Raw genomic sequence first — 20,906 nt, 5'->3', positions numbered from 1 at the left:
GTGTCCAATGCTGATGCTCATTAGAGCCGGGCATGGAAAATAAATGCCTAGTGGGCCACTTTTGATAAGCAGAACTGGTACTGTGGGATGAACCAACCTCGAGACAGAGACTTTAAGGAATATTCCCAAGCAGCTGCCGAAACTTCTTTTGTTTCGGGGAATTCCTTGCCTTCTCTGGCCCGACGTGGACTGCCTGGCCCCTCCCCCTTGCTGGCACGGAAAGCATGGCATCTGAAGTGGAATGGGCCCAGGTGGAACATGAGGTCTGTTGGCGAAGGGATGGCTGGGCTGATGGTTAACTGTCTGTTTCAAGGGTTTAATGAGTAATTGTTAAAGTGGCTTCCGAAGTCTTTGATAACCTGAAACTGTGAAGGGTTGCTTGAATGACAAATGGAGTTAAATTTGTTGGACATCTAGATCCTAACCAAATGGGATGAAATGCTAGGGCGCTGTTTGCTGGAACTGGGTTTGTACTTTTGAAATCTGCTGGTGAACACATTCTGTGCTTAACTGATTGATAAATTTGCCATCTAAAGAATTCTGTTGTAACAACTCACCATTGGTTTATATTTAGTCTTAAGTAGAGGTTAAGGTATTTCTAAGAGTACAAAATTCTGTTAAGTGTAATTAAGACTGATGGAAATGAGAAAAGCAACTCTGTATGTAAAAAGTAGGAGATATGTAAAAGAGAGATAAACAGCCCTAAGGCCACTGTCAGAGCTAAATCCATTCGTAAAAGAATGGAAGGGGAGACTGATCACCTCCCATTAGCCAGGGATACCAAAAGGGGAGGATGTCCAACCTGTTTGAATCTGGAAAATGCCTGACTGTGTGAATGTATCTCTATGGCTCCACCGCTTCCACTATGGAGTCTGAATGGACTGCACCCTAAATCTTGCAGGGCTTCATATGGCATAATGGTCATCTACTCCATGGAGTAGCCCAGTCCAGGGTTTATACAGACAGACCTTAAATAAGACGCTCCTAAGTTCCCACGAGGGACACGAGCAGGACAGCATCCAGGGACAGCCCTGCTCCAATGGCAGAGCAGATCACAGCTGTTCTCTCTGGGCTCCTCCACCCAGAATCTGGGAGATGGAACAGGGGAAATTCTGTGCAATGAATTTGGACTCTGCTTAGCACCTCTGTGTTGGCTCTCAGCCCTAGAAAAACGAGAGCCTGAGGGTCCACTTTGAGTCTAGGAAGCCCATCTTCCAAGAGGAAGAAAACTCTCTGAAGCTCCGTGAGCTGCTCGTCCCTCTTCTCTGATGTCTGGACTCAATGGGTCACACAAGGGCCTATGGGAGGAGCTCGGGAGTCAAGGCTTCAAATCTTGGCCATCGGAGACTGCCAGGGACCTGACCCGATTGATACACGTGCAGCTGCTGGCACGTTTCTGAATATGCTGGCTCTCTGCAGCCTCTGCATCTTTGAACAACATGTCCATCTGTCTGAAACATCATTCTGTTCCAAGCACTTAGAAACCCTCCACTACCTCCTCCTTTGTACAGAATGGGTATGACCACAAGGCATCAGTAGCCCAAGAAGGCCGGGGGCCAATGTAACTATGAACGAGAGAGATATGGTAGCTAACCAAGCCTGGACAAATTAAGGTAACAGTAGGGTATGAGAAAGTTCAGCTTCCTCCAGCAAGGGGAGAACGGTTCCATGTTATATAGGGTGTCACGTACACTCATCTGAGAATATCGGGTAAGAACCTTATGATTGTCTACGGCCATACCACCCTGAAGGCGCCAGATCTCGTCTGATCTTGGAAGCTAAGAAGGGTCGGGCCTGGTTAGTACTTGGATGGAAGACTGCCAGGGAATACCGGTTGCTTTTGCTTTGATCTCCAAGAGGGAATTTCTTGGGACGGTGGGCTACTGCAGGCTGTGGATGCTACCTTCACGGAGATGGCACAACCTCTCTACGAACTGGCTAAGGGAGGACTCACTATGGTAGAGTGTGGACAGCTGAGGCAGAAGGAGCATTTCGGGAATTACAAAGAGCCTTACTGTGTGCCCCAGCATTGGTCATCCCAGATGTTACCAAGCCCTTCCACTTGTATGTGAAGGCAGGGCTGACTAAAGAAGTTTTGACTCAGACTCTAGGGTATGGTGAAGGCCAGTGGTCTATCTTAGCAAGAAACTAGATCCAGTAGCAGCTGGGTTCTGCATAATTGCTGCCATGGCCCTCCTAGTCAAGGATGCATGCAAATTGACTCTGGGTCAAAATCTCATATTGATCACCACCCACGTTATCAAGGGTCTTCTCCGGACTCCACTAGACTGATGGATGACGAACGCCCAAGTAACGGGGTATCAGGCCCTTCTCCTCAATGAACCAAAAGTGGCCTTGTCTTGGGAGTGGCCTCTTCTTGGGAACGGCTCCAATCATGGAGCGGCCTCATCTGTGGAGCAGCAACGTCATCTAGAGCGGCCTCGTCCAGAGTGGCCTTCTTGGAAGTGACCTTGTTGGGTTCATCGTCACCACCTTTTCGTAAGAGGTAGCTCTGACCGGTAGTTTGATTCCTGATGCTTGGCGCGAAATCAAGTTTTGCTTGACCTTCGCTTTGTATCAGTCTCGTTCCTTTGATCACGGACCCTAACATAATCATTTCAGGATACAGCTCTGGTCAAAACCTCCAACCTCACCTCCACCACTTTAGCACAAATACCTTTATTACCACTATTAAGAATGATTTTTATTTTCTTCAATATGTCCAAACCACTGTGCTGTGAGATTTATGCTTTCTGATGTTTTATTATACTATGACTCTTCCTCAGTCTTCTCATGTGCTTTACCTCTATCCCAACTGTTCTTCTGGTTTCATCTTTCTCTCCTTCTTAAACTGCAGATGCACAAATGAATATAAGTAATTCAAATGTCTTTCTGATGCTCAACTTTCTGGTCACCAGTAAAAACTGGATTCAAAAAGGTGATCTTTCTGAATGCAATGAGTACAAGTGACATAAGCCTTTACCTGAGGATCCATGGGAAGATGTCCCATGGCACATGCCTAAAGTAGTAGTGTGGTGTTAGCTCTGGAAAGAGAATACTGAGGCCATGAAAGTTAGGGTCCAGTCCTATCTAAACTACTACAAATAAGCTAGGTGACCTGAAGCAAGGTTCTTGTCCTCTTTGGGCCTCTGATTTCTCCGTTAACAAAAAAAGCTAATTCAACATTTAAGTTTCTTTTTTTTCTTTTCTTTAATTAATTAATTTATGTATTTATTTTAAGCATAGCAGTATTCATTGTTTTTGCACCACACCCAGTGCTCCATGCAATCCGTGCCCTCTCTAATACGCACAACCTTGTTCCCCCAACCTCCCACCCCTTGCCACCTCAAACCCCTCAAACTGTTTTTCAGAGTCCATAGTTTCTCATGGTTCAACTCCCCTTCCAATTTCCTCCAGCTCCCTTCTCCTCTCTAACTCCCCTTGTCCTCCATGATATTTGTTATGCTCCACAAATAAGTGAAACCATATGATAATTGACTCTCTCTGCTTGACTTGTTTCACTCAGCATAATCTCTTCCAGTCCCGTCCATGTTGCTACAAAAGTTGGGTATTCATCCTTTCTGATGGAGGCATAATACTCCATAGTGTATATGGACCACATCTTCCCTATCCATTCGTCCATTGAAGGGCATCTTGGTTCTTTCCACAGTTTGGCAACCATGGCCATTGATGCTATAAACATTGGGGTACAGATGGCCCTTCTTTTCACTACATCTGTATCTTTGGGGTAAATACCCAGGAGTGCAATTGCAGGGTCATAGGGAAGCTCTATTTTTAATTTCTTGAGGAATCTCCACACTGTTCTCTAAAGTGGCAACATTTAAGTTTCTACTTAAGAAAAAACAATGTGTCCACAGAGACTTGTACTTTTATGTTCATAACAGCATGATTCATAGCACCCAATAAGTGACAAAAATTGGAAAAAACTCAAATGACCATTTATTGGTAAATGCTTAAACAAAAGGTGTTATATTTGAACAATCAATTGATAAGATTATATATTATATATATATAATACACTCTGGCTCCATCCATGTTGTTGCAAATGGCAAGATTTCATTGTTTTTGATGACTGAGTAATAGCCATATATATATATAACAAAAGGTGTTATATTTGAACAATCAATTGATAAGATTATATATATATAATTAATTTGTTATTGATGTATAATATATTTTTATATATTATATAATTATATATAATTATATATATAAATTATAATTTTATATATATAATTATATAAATATATTAATATATAAAATATAATATATTTATATTAATATAATTATAATCTATAATAATAATATAATATATAATAATATAATATATAATAATATAATATAATAATATAATTTATATAATTATATAAATATATTAACTATATATAAAATAGTTAATATATTTATATAATTATATATATAATTATATAATTTTATATAATTATATTATATATATTATATTATATATATTATATTATATAATATATTATATATTATATATATATTATATTATATAATATATATTATATTTTATATATAATATATTTTTAATATATTTTTATTTAATATATTGAATATATTTTTATATAATTATATAATATATAAAATATATATTATAAAATTATATATCATATATAAAATTATATATTATAATATATATAATATATATAAATAAAAATATATTATATTTTTATATTATATTATATTATATAAAATATTATATAATTATATAGAATTATATATTGTTAGGGTCCGTGATCAAAGGAACGAGACTGATACAAAGCGAAGGTCAAGCAAAACTTGATTTCGCGCCAAGCATCAGGAATCAAACTACCGGTCAGAGCTACCTCTTACGAAAAGGCGGTGACGATGAACCCAACAAGGTCACTTCCAAGAAGGCCACTCTGGACGAGGCCGCTCTAGATGACGTTGCTGCTCCGCAGATGAGGCCGCTCCATGATTGGAGCCGTTCCCAAGAAGAGGCCGCTCCCAAGACAAGGCCACTGCTCAATGAAGTTGCTCCCCGGACAAGGCCACTCCCAAGAAGAGGCTGTTCTGGACAAGACCATTTCCTGGATGAGGCCACTCCCAATGACGAAGAAGCAACAATGACAAGGAGGACAACCCAGATGACACAGACTCTGCTCCCCACGATGCTACTCTGACCAGGCTTCCACCCGGAGGAAGCCACCACTGCGGACAAGGCCACTTGTGGTTCGGGGTGGTGAGGCATTTTGCAGTGAGGCTGCTGGTGTCTAGGGGCCGTTGGCATCTCAGGGCTGCTCACGCCTCCAGACCGCTGTCATCTAGGGGCTGCGGGTGTCAGGACCGACTGCTGGCATCTAGGGTCTGTAGGCATCAGGACCGCAGGCGTCGAGGGACCCGCTGACAACTGGACCGCAGATGTCTCAGGACCGCAGGCGTCGAGGGACCGCTGACAACTGGACCGCAGATGTCTCAGGACCGCAGGCGTCAAGGGACCGCTGACAACTGGACTGCTGGGCCCGCCGCTGGAGGCTGGAGGCTGGAGGCGGCAGGTGGCGGCGCTCGGGGCCGCCGCCGGAGGCTGCAGGCGGCGGCGCTCGGGGCCGCCGCCAGAGGCTGCAGGCGGCGGCGCTCGCGGCCGCCGCTGGAGGCTAGACCGCCGGAAGCTGGAAGCTGCAGGCGGCGGCGCTCGGGGCCGCCGCCGGAGGCTGCAGGCGGCGGCGCTCGGGGCCGCCGCCGGAGGCTGGAAGCTGCAGGCGGCGGCGCTCGGGGCCGCCGCCGGAGGCTGCAGGCGGCGGCTTGGGACCGGCGGGAGGCTGGAGACTGCAAACACGGTTGTAGCTCTTACAAGAGCTGTTACAGCTCTTCTATTCACCGTTGACTCCCCTGCTCTCCGCCGACTTCCACCGCTCTCCGCACCGCTTCACCGCTCTCTGCCGACTTCACCGCTCTTCCCCGACTTCACCGCTCTCCGCGGACTTCACCGCTCTCCGCCGACTTCACCGCTCTGCGGACTTCACCGCTCTCCGCAGACTCCATCCCTCCTGCAGCAGCCCCCCCTTTGACAGCCTGGCAGAGTAACCTTTATGGGGGTGGTTAAGCCCCGCCCCTACACAGGTGGCCAATTGAATTCCAATTTTCCCAGTGGATATACATACGGCTTACTGATTGGATGTCTCCACTCAGTCTGCCCCACCCTTACATTCAGGGTCCACAAGCAAGTTCCTCTGGGAGGGGCAGACCCTTACATTCCCCCCTTTTCTTTGGAGATTAGTCAAATCCTTGACTTTTTCAGATGGTTCTACCTTATATTGAACATATAAGACTAACATTTTATCGCCCCAATTTTCTTTAGTATAGCAACAATACACTCACAGTTTCTTTAGTCTTAGTTTCAGTCTATGGTCAGCAGGGTCTTTTGGCTGCATTTCCCATTTCTGGAGGGCATCCTTACTCTCAGCTCGTTTGACATGACCCGCATGAACCCAGGCCCTGATGCCTTCCACTTTTACTGCCGTGGGGGTGGTTAGGATAACAGTAAATGGTCCCTTCCAACGAGGCTCCAAATTCCCCACTTGATAGCGACGTATCCAAACAAGTCCCCGGGTTGGTAAGGATGTGGTTCCACCGTCTCTGTTCCAGTATAGGCAGTTTGGATCCCTTCTTTTTACGACAGACTGTAATGCCTGCAGTGACTGGGGTATAGACTGATCAGTCATTTCTGCTAGGGCAACCTCCTGTAACCTAGGACAGAGCTCCCAAACATTATTTTAAATGGGGTCACCTTGTTTATTACATCGTGTCCTGAGAGTAAAAGGAAGGAGATTTTCTATCCACCGCCAGCCTCCAGAATTAACTTTGTCAAGGTCTTTTCGAGAGTCTGGTTCATTCTCCTTGCTCAGAGCTCTGGGGCCAGTAGGCACACTGTAGTTTCCAGTTAGTGCCTGTGGCCTCGGCCATCTGTAGTGCCTTGGTGAATGCAATCAGCTTTGCTTTTCCACCGAGATCCTATGTGGCAGGGCTGTCATCCAGAGTCTCTGCCCAGGAGAAACCATTGCAGCCCCCGCATACCTCTTTTCCACTGACCATGTAACTACTCCCTTCTGTGAACAGAGTCATTTCCGCATCCGGGAGGGGAGTGTCTCTGAGATCTGGCCTTATTCCTGTGACTTGGGTTAAGACCTCCCCACAGTCGTGTGGATGGTCAGCTAGCTCTTCTGGCAGCAGTGTGGCTGGATTTAGCACTGCTGGGGGTCGGAAGGCCACTTTTGGTTCATTGAGGAGAAGGGCCTGATACCCCGTTACTCGGGCGTTTGTCATCCATCGGTCTGGTGGAGTCCGGAAAAGGCCCTTAATCGCATGTGTGGTGGTTATAACAAGACTTTGGCCCAAAGTTAATTTACTCGCATCCTTAACCAGGAGGGCTGTTGCGGCAATTATGCGGAGGCAAGGAGGGAACCCAGCTGCTACTGGGTCTAGTTTCTTGCTAAGATAGACCACTGGCCTTCACCATACCCTAGAGTCTGAGTCAAAACTTCTTTAGTCAGCCCTGCCTTCACATACAAGTGGAAGGGCTTGGTAACATCTGGGATGACCAATGCTGGGGCACACAGTAAGGCTCTTTGTAATTCCCGAAATGCTCCTTCTGCCTCAGCTGTCCACACTCTACCATAGTGAGTCCTCCCTTAGCCAGTTCGTAGAGAGGTTGTGCCATCTCCGTGAAGGTAGCATCCACAGCCTGCAGTAGCCCACCGTCCCAAGAAATTCCCTCTTGGAGATCAAAGCAAAAGCAACCGGTATTCCCTGGCAGTCTTCCATCCAAGTACTAACCAGGCCCGACCCTTCTTAGCTTCCAAGATCAGACGAGATCTGGCGCATTCAGGGTGGTATGGCCATAGACAATCATAAGGTTCTTACCCGATATTCTCAGATGAGTGTACGTGACACCCTATATAACATGGAACCGTCCTCCCCTTGCTGGGGAAGCTGAACTTTCTCATACCCTACTGTTACCCTTAATTTGTTCAGGCTTGGTTAGCTACCATATCTCTCTCGTTCATAGTTACATTGGCCCCCGGCCTTCTTGGGCTACTGATGCCTTGTGGTCATACCCATTCTGTACAAAGGAGGAGGTAGTGGAGGGTTTCTAAGTGCTTGGAACAGAATGATGTTTCAGACAGATGGACATGTTGTTCAAAGATGCAGAGGCTGCAGAGAGCCAGCATATTCAGAAACGTGCCAGCAGCTGCACGTGTATCAATCGGGTCAGGTCCCTGGCAGTCTCCGATGGCCAAGATTTGAAGCCTTGACTCCCGAGCTCCTCCCATAGGCCCTTGTGTGACCCATTGAGTCCAGACATCAGAGAAGAGGGACGAGCAGCTCACGGAGCTTCAGAGAGTTTTCTTCCTCTTGGAAGATGGCTTCCTAGACTCAAAGTGGACCCTCAGGCTCTCGTTTTTCTAGGGCTGAGAGCCAACACAGAGGTGCTAAGCAGAGTCCAAATTCATTGCACAGAATTTCCCCTGTTCCATCTCCCAGATTCTGGGTGGAGGAGCCAGAGAGAACAGCTGTGATCTGCTCTGCCATTGGAGCAGGGCTGTCCCTGGATGCTGTCCTGCTCGTGTCCCTCATGGGAACTTAGGAGCTTCTTATTTAAGGTCTGTCTGTATAAACCCTGGACTGGGCTACTCCATGGGGTAGATGACCGTTATGCCATATGAAGCCCTGCAAGATTTAGGGTGCAGTCCATTCAGACTCCATAGTGGAAGCGGTGGAGCCATAGAGATACATTCACACAGTCAGGCATTTTCCAGATTCAAACAGGTTGGACATCCTCCCCTTTTGGTATCCCTGGCTAATGGGAGGTGATCAGTCTCCCCTTCCATTCTTTTATGAATGGAATTAGCTCTGACAGTGGCCTTTGGGCTGTTTATCTCTCTTTTACATATCTCCTACTTTTTACATACAGAGTTGCTTTTCTCATTTCCATCAGTCTTAATTACACTTAACAGAATTTTGTACTCTTAGAAATACCTTAACCTCTACTTAAGACTAAATATAAACCAATGGTGAGTTGTTACAACAGAATTCTTTAGATGGCAAATTTATCAATCAGTTAAGCACAGAATGTGTTCACCAGCAGATTTCAAAAGTACAAACCCAGTTCCAGCAAACAGCGCCCTAGCATTTCATCCCATTTGGTTAGGATCTAGATGTCCAACAAATTTAACTCCATTTGTCATTCAAGCAACCCTTCACAGTTTCAGGTTATCAAAGACTTCGGAAGCCACTTTAACAATTACTCATTAAACCCTTGAAACAGACAGTTAACCATCAGCCCAGCCATCCCTTCGCCAACAGACCTCATGTTCCACCTGGGCCCATTCCACTTCAGATGCTATGCTTTCCCTGCCAGCAAGGGGGAGGGGCCAGGCAGTCCACGTCGGGCCAGAGAAGGCAAGGAATTCCCCGAAACAAAGGAAGTTTTGGCAGCTGCTTGGGAATATTCCTTAAAGTCTCTGTCTCGAGGTTGGTTCATCCCACAGTACCAGTTCTGCTTACCAAAAGTGGCCCACTAGGCACTTATATTCCATGCCCGGCTCTAATGAGCATCAGCATTGGACACCTTAACCCGGCATTTGACTAACTCCAGGTAGCTCATTATAGCCCTTAACACACAAAATGAGTGAGGGAGAAGCCTCACATCTATTATGAGGAACAGAGAGATGAAAGGTAGCGTCCCCTTACTCTCTGCTTGCCACATTCCTTCAACCATAACAAAACACAATAGACAACAACAACAACAACAACAAAAACAAAAACAAACAAATAACCACAACCCCAGTGGCCCTCGTCCAGAGCCTGCTGCTGGAAGGGGGGGGGACTTCCTTTCCTGAGCTCCATGAGCTTTTTCATATTTCTCCTATTATCTTGTTATTTACCTTTCTATTTGTTGTTCCTTTAGAGTTCCTATAACCTTTAAATGGTTTATTGAAATGTATACTTTAAAAGTATGAATTGTGTCCAATCAAGTTCTGGACATTTTCACCATCCTAAATGAAACCCCATTCAAACATTGGTCACTCCCCATCTCTTGGCAACCTATCTTAAGTAACTATTAATTTACTTTCTTTTCCTATAGATCTGAGTTTTCTGGACATTTCACATATAAACAGGATCATACATGTAGTCTTTTATCACTGGCTTCTTTAATTTGGCCTAATGTTTTCAAGGGTCATCGATTTATAGCATATATCAGTTGCCTTATAGAGTACAATATAGGTTTCTGATCCTTTTAAAATTTTGTATATTGTATGAGGTAGAAGTTTAACTTCATCCTTTAAAACAGGTGCTTACTGCTATAATTTCCCTTTAAGTACTGTTTTAATGGCATTCCATAAGCTTTGGTGTGTTGTTTTTGTATAGCTCAATGGATTTCCTAATCGGATTTTTCTCTTTGTCCTCCTGACCAAATTTATGGAGTGCATTAATTTCTATGCACTTTTTAATTTACCCAGAGCTTGCCACTGGTGGGGGCTATCTTTATCCCCAACCGTCTAAGGGGACTTGAACCCCTCAACTGTCAAAGGGAAGGCAGGGGACTCGAACCCCCCCAACCGCCCAGGGGGACTCGAACCCCCCCGACGGCGCAGGGGGACTCGAATCCCCCGACCGCCCAGGGGGACTCGAACCCCCGACCGCGCAGGGGGACTCGAACCCCCCCGACCGCCCAGGGGGACTAGAACCCCCTGTCGATCTATCAGCAGAGGGATGGGGCGTCCCCGCATCCACTCCAGCCCTGGGGAGCATGGCTGCGTCCAGCTTCTCCCCGGTGGGCTATACCCTGGAGCTCCAACCAGACAGACGGATAGGATCCCAATACCTCGGAACCCAATACTTCGAAACCCAATACCTCGAAACCCAATACTTCGAAACCCAATACCTCAGATCCCAATACCTCGAAACCCAATACCTCGAAACGCAATACCTCGAAACCCAATACCTCCAGAGGCTTTTCCTAAAAATTCTGATGCTGGCTCAGTTCTTGTCGTTTGATCCTGGACGAGCCCCCAAATGTTAGGGTCCGTGATCAAAGGAACGAGACTGATACAAAGCGAAGGTCAAGCAAAGCTTTATTTCGCGCCAAGCATCATGAATCGCACTGACCGGTCAGGGCTTTCTTTTATAAAAGATGACAACTTTGACCCCGGCGAGCCTACTCCCAATGAGGTTGCTGACATCTAGGTCGTTTCTCACTGTGTCCACTGCTGAGGGTCCTGGAGTGCGGGGCAGGGCCGCTGGCACCGCAGGCGTCAAGGGACCGCTGACAACTGGACTGCAGATGTCTCAGGACCACAGGCGTCGAGGGACCGCTGACAACTGGACCGCAGATGTCTCAGGACCGCAGGCGTCGAGGGACCGCTGACAACTGGACCGCAGACGACTGGACTGCTGGGCCGCCGGAGGCTGGAGGCTGCAGGCGATGGCTCGGGGCCACCGCCGGAGGCTGGAGGCTGGACCGCCAAATGCGGTTATAGCTCTTACAAGAGCTGTTACAGCTCTTCTATACACCGTTGACTCCCCTGCTCTTCTGCGACTTCCACCGCTCTCCGCTCCACTTCACCCGCTCTCCGCCGACTTCACCGCTCTTCGCTCCACTCTCCGCGGACTCGGCTCCACCGCTCTCCTGCAGCAGCCCCGGCCCTCCTGCAGCAGCCCCGGCTCTCCTGCAGCAGCCCCGGCTCTCCTGCAGCAGCCCCCGGCTCTCCTGCAGCAGCCCCACCTTTGACAGCCTGGCAGAGTAACCTTTATGGGGGTGTTAAGCCCCGCCCCTACACAGGTGGCCAATTGAATTCCAATTTTCCCAGTGGATATACATACGGCTTACTGATTGGATGTCTCCACTCAGTCTGCCCCACCCTTACATTCAGGGTCCACAAGCAAGTTCCTCTGGGAGGGGCAGACCCTTACAATATATATAAAATAAAATTATAAATATATAAAACTATTATATAAAATATATAAAATATATAAAAGTATAAAATTTATTATATAAAATTATATATATTATTATATATTAAAATATATTATATTTTATATATTATATAATTATATAATTATATATATTATATATTAATATAATATTATATATAAATATAATATTAATTTTATATTAATATTTAATATTTAATATTTAATATATATTAATATATAATAAATATATAATAATATATAATATATAATATTATATATTATTATATAATTATTATATATTAATATATTTATATATATATTATATATTATATATGAGGTATATTATTATATATTTATATATATAATATATATTATATATAATATATTATATTATATATATAAAATATATATTAATATATATTTATAATATATATATTATATTTATATTTTTTATTTATATTATAAATATATATTATATATTAATATATATTATATATAATATACTTAATATATTATATATGAGGTATATTATTATATATTATAATTAAATATATTAATATATATATAATATAATATATATATTAATATATTATAATATATTATATTTATATATAATATTATATAATATTATATATTTATATATATAATAAATATATATATTTATATATTAAAATATATTATAATATATTATAATATAATATATTAATATATTATATAATATATTAATATATTATATATAAGGTATATTATTATATATTATATTTTATATATATATAATATATATAAATATATATAAATATATATATATTTATATATATTTAATATAATATATATAAATATATATAAATATATATATATTTATATATATTTATAAATATATTTATATTATTATATATATTATTATATTATTATATTATTATATATATTATTATATTATTTATAATATAATATATATTATATATTATTTAATAAATAATATAATAATATATATTTATATATAAATATATAAATAAATATATATTTAATATATATATTTATAAATATTTATAAATATATATATATTTATATATTTAATATATTTATAAATATTTATAAATATATATATAAATATTTATAAATATATATAATTATATATAATATAAATAATATTATATATTTATATATAATATATAAAATATAAATTATATATATAATATATATATAATATATTATGATATAATCAAATATAATTATATAATATATAAAAATATATTATATATATTATATATACATATATATATATATTATACATCAATAACAAATTAATTATATATAATATAATTAATTATATATATAATCTTATCAATTATAATTAATTACATATATAATCTTATCAATTGATTGTTCAAATATAACACCTTTTGTTATATATATATATATGGCTATTACTCAGTCATCAAAAACAATGAAATCTTGCTATTTGCAACAACATGGATGGAGCCAGAGTGTATTATGCTAAGCAAACAACTCAGTCAGGGAAAGGCAAATACCATATGATTTCAAACGTATGCAGAATTTAAGAAACAAAACAGATGAACATAGGGGAAGGGGAAAAAAGAGAGGGAGGCAAACCATAAGAGACTCTTAACTATGAAGAAGAAACTAAAGGTTGCTAGAGGGGAAGTGAGTAGAGGATGGACTAAATGGGTGATGGGTATCTAAGGAGGGCACTTGTGATAAGCACTGGGTGTTATATGTAAGTGATGGATTACTAAATTCTACTCCTAAATTCTACTAAATTCTACTCCTGAAAGCAATATTGCACTATATGTTGACTAACCAGAATTTAAATAAAAACTGAGACAAAAGACATCAATAACAAAAAACACACAAAAACGTAACAACAAAAAAAAACAAGCAATATAATGCTATTCACCAATAAAAATAAATGAAGTACTGATCAGTGCTACAATGTGGGTGCATCTCAAAGACTTCATGCTAAGTGAAAAAGGTCAAGTCAAAAAAAGCACATATTATATAATTCAATTTTTATGAAATGTACATAAAAACAAATCTACCCTCTTACACTGTTGGTGGGAATGCAAGTTGGTGCAGCCTCTTTGGAGTGTGGAGATTCCTCAAGAAATTAAAAATAGAGCTTCCCTATGACCCTGCAGTTGCACTCCTGGGTATTTACCCCAAAGACACAGATGTCGTGAAAAGAAGAGCCATCTGTACCCCAATATTTCTAGCAGCAATGGCCACGGTCGCCAAACTATGGAAAGAACCAAGATGCCCTTCAACGGATGAATGGATAAGGAAGATGTGGTCCATATACACTATGGAGTATTATGCCTCCATCAGAAAGGATGAATACCCAACTTTTGTAGCAACATGGATGGGACTGGAAGAGATAATGCTGAGTGAAACAAGTCAAGCAGAGAGAGTCAATTATCATATGGTTTCACTTATTTGTGGAGCATAACAAATAGCATGGAGGACAAGGGGTGTTAGAGAGGAGAAGGGAATTTGGGTAAATTGGAAGGGGAGGTGAACCATGAGAGACTATGGACTCTGAAAAAACAATCTGAGGGGTTTGAAGTGGTGAGGGGGGGTGGGAGGTTGGGGTACCCAGGTGGTGGGTATTATAGAGGGCACGGCTTTCATGGAGCACTGGGTGTGGTGAAAAAATAATGAATAAAGTTTTTCTGAAAATAAATAAATTGAAAAAAAAACCAAATCTACAGTGATCAAAATATATTAAATTTTGCCTGCGACTGGGGTGGAAATGGGGAATCACTGCAAAAGGACATAAGGAATATTTTGGTAGTAATAGAAATTTTACAAAATTAGATTGTAGTGATGGTAACAAAATCTTAAGTTTATAAAAATTCATTCAATTACACACTTAAAATAGGTGGATTTTATGTTATAAAAATCATAACTTGGTAAAACTGCTTTTTAAAACAAGTAATCATAAATAATTCAAGTCTTTTCATACCAATCTCTTAAAAAAAAGTTTTTAAATATGGGGAAGGTGTCAAGATCTGTTGACAGACACATTGCAAACACTGTAATTTTGTTTGACAGTTTGAATTTTAACAAATAATGACAGTTTTTTTGATATGTCAAACTCATTTGGTAAATGTGAGAAAATTTCTGCCAAATACCTCAGTTTTTAAAAAAAAAATAGTCTGTCTACATCATTTTTTTCCAAATTTACAGAAAGAATGCATAGAAAAAATGATGCTTGTTTAGCTTACAAATCAATCACATGAGCTTTTTATCATACAAGTATATACCAGTATGCAGTATAAATACTTCCCATTTCATCACACAGAATACTAAAAAAAAACCTTATGTTGACATATAATAAAATAAATAACTTTTACTGCTTCATCAAGGGCATTTTAAAATGAAACAGGTTTTTTTTTCTGCAAGTGTATGGAAGTGAAAAATAAATGAACTCCTAATACAGTTTGGTGACACTGGTTTTTTGTTTGTTTGTTTGCTTGTTTGTTTATTTTTTAAATTTAATTTTATTTTTTTGGTGTTCCAAGATTCATTGTTTATGCACCACACCCAGTGCTCCATGCAATACGTGTCCTCCTTAATACCCACAGCCAGGCTCACCTAACCCCCCACCCCTCTCCCCTCCAAAACCTTCAGTTTGTTTCTCAGAGTCCACAGTCTCTCATGCTTAATCTCCCTCTTCTATTTCCCCCAATCCACTTTTTCTTTCCTTCTCCTAGTGTCCTCCATGTTATTTCTTATGCTCCACAATTAAGTGAAACCATATAATTGACTTTCTCTGTTTGACTTAATTTCATTCAGCATAATCTCCTCCAATTCTGTCCATGTTGATACAAATAGAGCTACCCTATGTTCCAGCAATTGCAGTACTGGGTATTTACCCCAAAGACATCGATGTAGTGAAAAGAAGGGCCATCTGTATCCCAATGTTCACAACAGCAATGACCACAACCGCCAAACTGTGGAAAGAGCCAAGATGCCCTTTAACAGACTAATGGTGACCCTGTTTTAATTCATGCAAAGATAGCACCAGTTTTACTCACTATTGCTTTTAAAACATCAGCGTAAATGTCAACATAAAAATGAAAATAATATAGTGATGTATTTATAAAAGTAGTTCTAACCCTAAAAACATCTTAAAAGGAACTTGGAGAGGCCCAAGGGTCCAGAGATCACAATTTTAGAACCACTGCTTTAAGGAATCTCTTGCATGCGTACACCAGGATACATTTATTAAAATGTTCAAAGTAAATTTATTTTTAATTCCTAAAAATTGAAAATTAAATTTTCAACAATAAAAAAATAATAAATCAAAATACATATCTAGATGTTGGTATAATATATAGTGTTAAAAATTAATTAGCTATGTATAATAATACAATATCATAAAAACATAATATTGAAAATTTCCATCTCCAGTCATGATGAATTAACATGGACCAGATTTATCCTCCCATCACACATAAACAGAAAACCTGAGAAACTATATTTTCATATATATTTCATATATATTCATATTCATATATATTCAAATATATATACTTCATATATTGAAATATATTTCAATATATTGAAAATTTTCATCTCCAGTCATGATGAATTAATATAAACCAGATTTATCCTCTCATCATATATAAATAGAAAACCTGAGAAAATATATAGTACACCAGGTTTCAGACATCAGATAATAGGCAACACAGGACTGTAATCCAAGAATAAAAGGAAATAAAATGAAATAAATTCTAAAATTGGCCAAGCATTCTGTACCTTGGAGCAAGAAGGGTGATCCCAAACAGGACACTGGCCGAGTTAAATATTAGAGTTTGGAGATGTGGCTGCTGGAAATGGTGGGTCAAAATTACAGAAAGAACCATGCATAAAGAGTTCCAGAAATTTCCATAAAGATACCCTTGAGTTTATGCAAAATATTAAGAAATACATACATAGAGTGATTCTAAGAGGCTGGGTAAATGGAAAACAGAAAATCCTGATTTAAACATCTCCCAAAGTTCACACAGGGAAGGAAGATATTTGAGATATGACAAGCAAGAATACAGAACCCTTGTTAATCACTCAGAGAATTTGGGAAGGACCACAAAAGGACTATGCCTTAGTATTGTAGCTAAAATATCACCAGAATAAAGGACAATCTAAACTTATACAGAACATGAAAGCAAAAGTGAAGCAATTAACTGGACTACCAGAAAGAAGCTCAACATTTTAAAAAGGAAAACAATAAAATCCAGACACTCTAAAACACAAAAGTGTAAGTGTACAGGACCAAATTAAAATTTATTACACAAGCTCAAAGTCATGAAAATGTAGCTCACAACCAGAAGAAACATCAGTCAATAGAAGCAAAACCAGAAATGAAAGATACGATGCATTTAGCAGGTGATACAAATTTATAAACAAATTTTAAATATTGAAAGAAAACCTTAAACATAGTGATGAGAAAAAAATTGAAGATCAAATTAAACAAATTATCAATATACTAATAAAGGGCTCAAGATGGCAATGTAAAAAGAACCCAAACTCACCCCTCCCAACAACAAATTCACAGCTACATATGGAATTATTTTCTTCTGAAAAGGACCTGAACACTAAATAAACAATCTCTTACAATAAAGGACAAAAAAGACACATTGATAAAAGTAGGAAAGTTACAGTCATGGTCTCAGTCAGGATCCCACCCAGGATTCAGTGATCCCATAAGCATAAAGGATCCCCAAAATATGGAACACTCCCTCAAGGAGTGAAGGGATTATTCCCCACACTAGATACCCTGACCAAGGGGTCCAGCACTGAAAAAGCAATGTCCCAAAATGTCTTGTTTTGAAAATCAATGGGGATACCAGGAGACTCAAAAAACAATGGAAACAAAGATCCCACTCTTAATGGGCTCACACACAAACCCACTTACCCTGAGATCTAGCACAAAAGGAAGAGATTAAAAATTGACTACATCATAAATGACAGACACCTATTTATTAATTATATTATAACGAAATGGCATAAGATATCCCCTTAATAAACTAAGAAAACAAGAGCAAATTAAACCCAAAGTAGTAGAAGGAAGGAAATAAATATAGGAGCAGAAATCAATGAAAGTGGAACAAACATTAGAAAAATAAGTAAAAACAAAAGTTTGGTTACTTTAAGTGCTAAGTTAGAAGATAAATAAAATTTATGAACTTCTAATTAGATTAATCAAGTAAGAAAAGGACGAGGACACAAATTTCCAATATCAGGAAAGAAAAAAGTAATAATATATGCATTATCAACATTAAAATTACAATAAATAAATGTGAGCAAAGTAATGCCAATAAATTACACAACATACATGAAATAAACAGTTTTTTTTTAAAAAAAAACAAGACTTACCAAAACTAACTAAAAGAGAAATAGAAAACGGTATTGTTATATCTACTAAATAAATTGAATTTGTAATTTAAACCCTCACCACAAGGAGTTTCCTGGTTAATAACAAAATTCAAGGTGCTTTGAGAATTACATGCTGGAAGAATGCAAAGAAGCTCCATGTCAATCCCTGCCATCACACATTGCCCTAAATATCTGCCATTTGGCAGCCCTGAGTTGTATACAATTTTTCTTGTTTTGTACTTGAACATTTCTAAATAAAATTAACATTTACTCTTGACAAATAAAATATATTTACACAAAACTAGAAAATAAAAACTGTATTAAAAGAAAATGCCAAGATGAGGAGACTTCTCTGGTGAATTCAATCAAGCATTTTGAAACAGATTAATACCAATTCTACACAAAATCTTTTGTTTTATTTTATTATTTTATTTTAATCTGTATTGTGCTCATACAAAAACTAGATAAAATCAAGCAAAAACTTAAACTATGGGGAGGAGACAAGATGGTGGGGAAGTAGGAGGAGGCACCGTTTCAACCTGTACCCTAAAGTGAACTGATTACCTACCAAAGGGCTCTGATCACCCATGAAATCAGCCTAAGGTTAGAATTATACACTTCTGGATCTCTATAGGGGCAGAAGACATCAGTGGGCAGGTAAAGCAGAGTGGGAACATCGGACTGATATCGGAAGATAAACAAAAGGTGGAAGGAGCCACCAGAAGCGACCCATTGGAAAGTAATACCCCAATATGAGAGTGCCCTGTGATTGAGGACCAGCATTAACTTGGAGTCTGGTTGAAAGCACACGAAAAGAGAAAAGGATTGTGTGGGGAAATTGTGGCAATCGAGGCAGATAGGGACAGGGGCTTAAGTGCCAGGACCCAGGACACCCACCCCTGGCTCTGAGCCAGAGTGTGGCAAAGAAGCCAGGTCTTGGTCCCTGAGCCACTGCTGCACCTGAGGGTGTCTGGGTGGTGGCTCCCATGAGGGTGAGGGAGTCTCACCAGCTGGCAGAACCACAACCTTTTGTACTCTCCACATGTGCTGTGCTACCAGACTCTGAGTTGTGGCCCACACCCACCCCTGAGAGAGGTCCTGTAGGCTCCAGCTGGCGCTCTCTTGGACCGCGGAGAATCTGAGCACTCCAAGCCCAGGCCAGTGGGAAAGACTCAGTGTGCAATCACTGCTTGGGACCTCTCTGGTGATCTGGAGCTGCTCGTATAGCTGCAGCTATCGTGGTTTGGGGTACAAGTGGGAGTTCCTGTGCCCCAGAGACCGTGACTGGGAACGTGCTCTGCCAGCAGCAGAGAGGGAATTTATGTGATCTGGAGCACCCAGAGGGGAACAGACTGAGGCTTCTCTCTGAGAGGGAGGTCTGGGTGTAGTTTGCTTTCCTCTAAACCTCCAAAGACCATCAAGAGTTGCCAAAGGGAGAGAAAACAAATGAACAAAAAAACTAAAAAACCTCCAGAGAACAAAAACCTGAAAAACCCAGTTTCCTCAGCGCCCACCCCCTTGATGGTGGCAGGGGGACTTAACTCCTGCAAGACTCCCTGAAAACCCATGCAGCAGGCCTCTCCCCCAAAAGGCCAAAAAAAAAAAAAGAAGAAAACCACCACTACTTCATAGATGCAACTTTTATTTTTAATTCATTCCCACTATTCTGGTTCATTTTTTAATATACATATAATTTTTAACCTATTTACCATCACAGTGACATGTCCAGTACATAAAATTCCAAAATAACCTTTTAACCTGAACTTTACTTTTGCTTTTTTATTTTTTAATATTTTTAATTTAATTTAATTTTAGTTTATTTTATTATTTTTTAATATTCCTATAGAGTTAAGCTTCAAGGTAATCCCCTATCCCCAATCAGTGCTACCCCTATAGGTGAACCAGTTTTTAATCCCCCTTTATCTTGGGAAAGTTGAGTCCTTTAACAAAGATATCAAGATACATCCAGGAAGAATCAAAATACTTTCCTTGCCCACACTGAGAATTTATAACCACTCTCCCAACTTTTCCTTCCACCAGTGTTTCTCTGTATTTGGTTTTGTCCTGGTAGTATATAAATCTTATACTTGAGGTTCTTTTTGACAAGGTTCTTTTTTTTTTTTTTTTTGCTGCTTTTATATATTTATTTTTTTTCTTCTCATCTACTTTTGTTGGTCTTTTATTTGTCTGTTTTTGTTTGTATACTTCATAAATCTTACCTTGGGGCCCATTTGGGATGGGCCTTCTCTTTTACTTTATCTTTCTTTTTTTTTCCCTGTCTCTCTCTATGTCTCTCTTTTTTTTCTCTTTCTTTTGGGTGGAAACTCTTGATTGCTCAGAAGCATTCCAGGGTGCACCTTGCCTGCACCACGGTCTATACATTCAGCTACACATCTGTTCAGCCATCTCTCACCAAAATGACCAGGAGGAGGAATGCCCAACAGAAGAAAAATACAGAGGTTGGACCTTCTGCAACAGAGCTAATGGATATGGACATAGACAATATGTCGGAAAGGGAATTCAGGCTAATA

At 39.9% G+C, this 20,906-nt stretch overlaps 2 pseudogenes; one reads left to right on the top strand and one right to left on the bottom strand.

Moving 5' to 3' along the window:
* Positions 1-1,727: 1,727 nt before the first annotated feature.
* On the top strand, positions 1,728-1,846 carry LOC122897811 (annotated as a pseudogene).
* A 5,941-nt stretch (positions 1,847-7,787) lies between these two features.
* On the bottom strand, positions 7,788-7,906 carry LOC122897703 (annotated as a pseudogene).
* Between the last annotated feature and the right edge of the window lie 13,000 nt (positions 7,907-20,906).

The sequence above is a fragment of the Neovison vison genome, chromosome X (genome assembly GCF_020171115.1).
Source record: "Neovison vison isolate M4711 chromosome X, ASM_NN_V1, whole genome shotgun sequence".
Lineage (NCBI taxonomy): Eukaryota > Metazoa > Chordata > Mammalia > Carnivora > Mustelidae > Neogale > Neogale vison.
The sequence above is the reverse complement of the archived record's forward strand: the minus strand, read 5'-3'. Positions and strand labels throughout refer to the sequence as shown.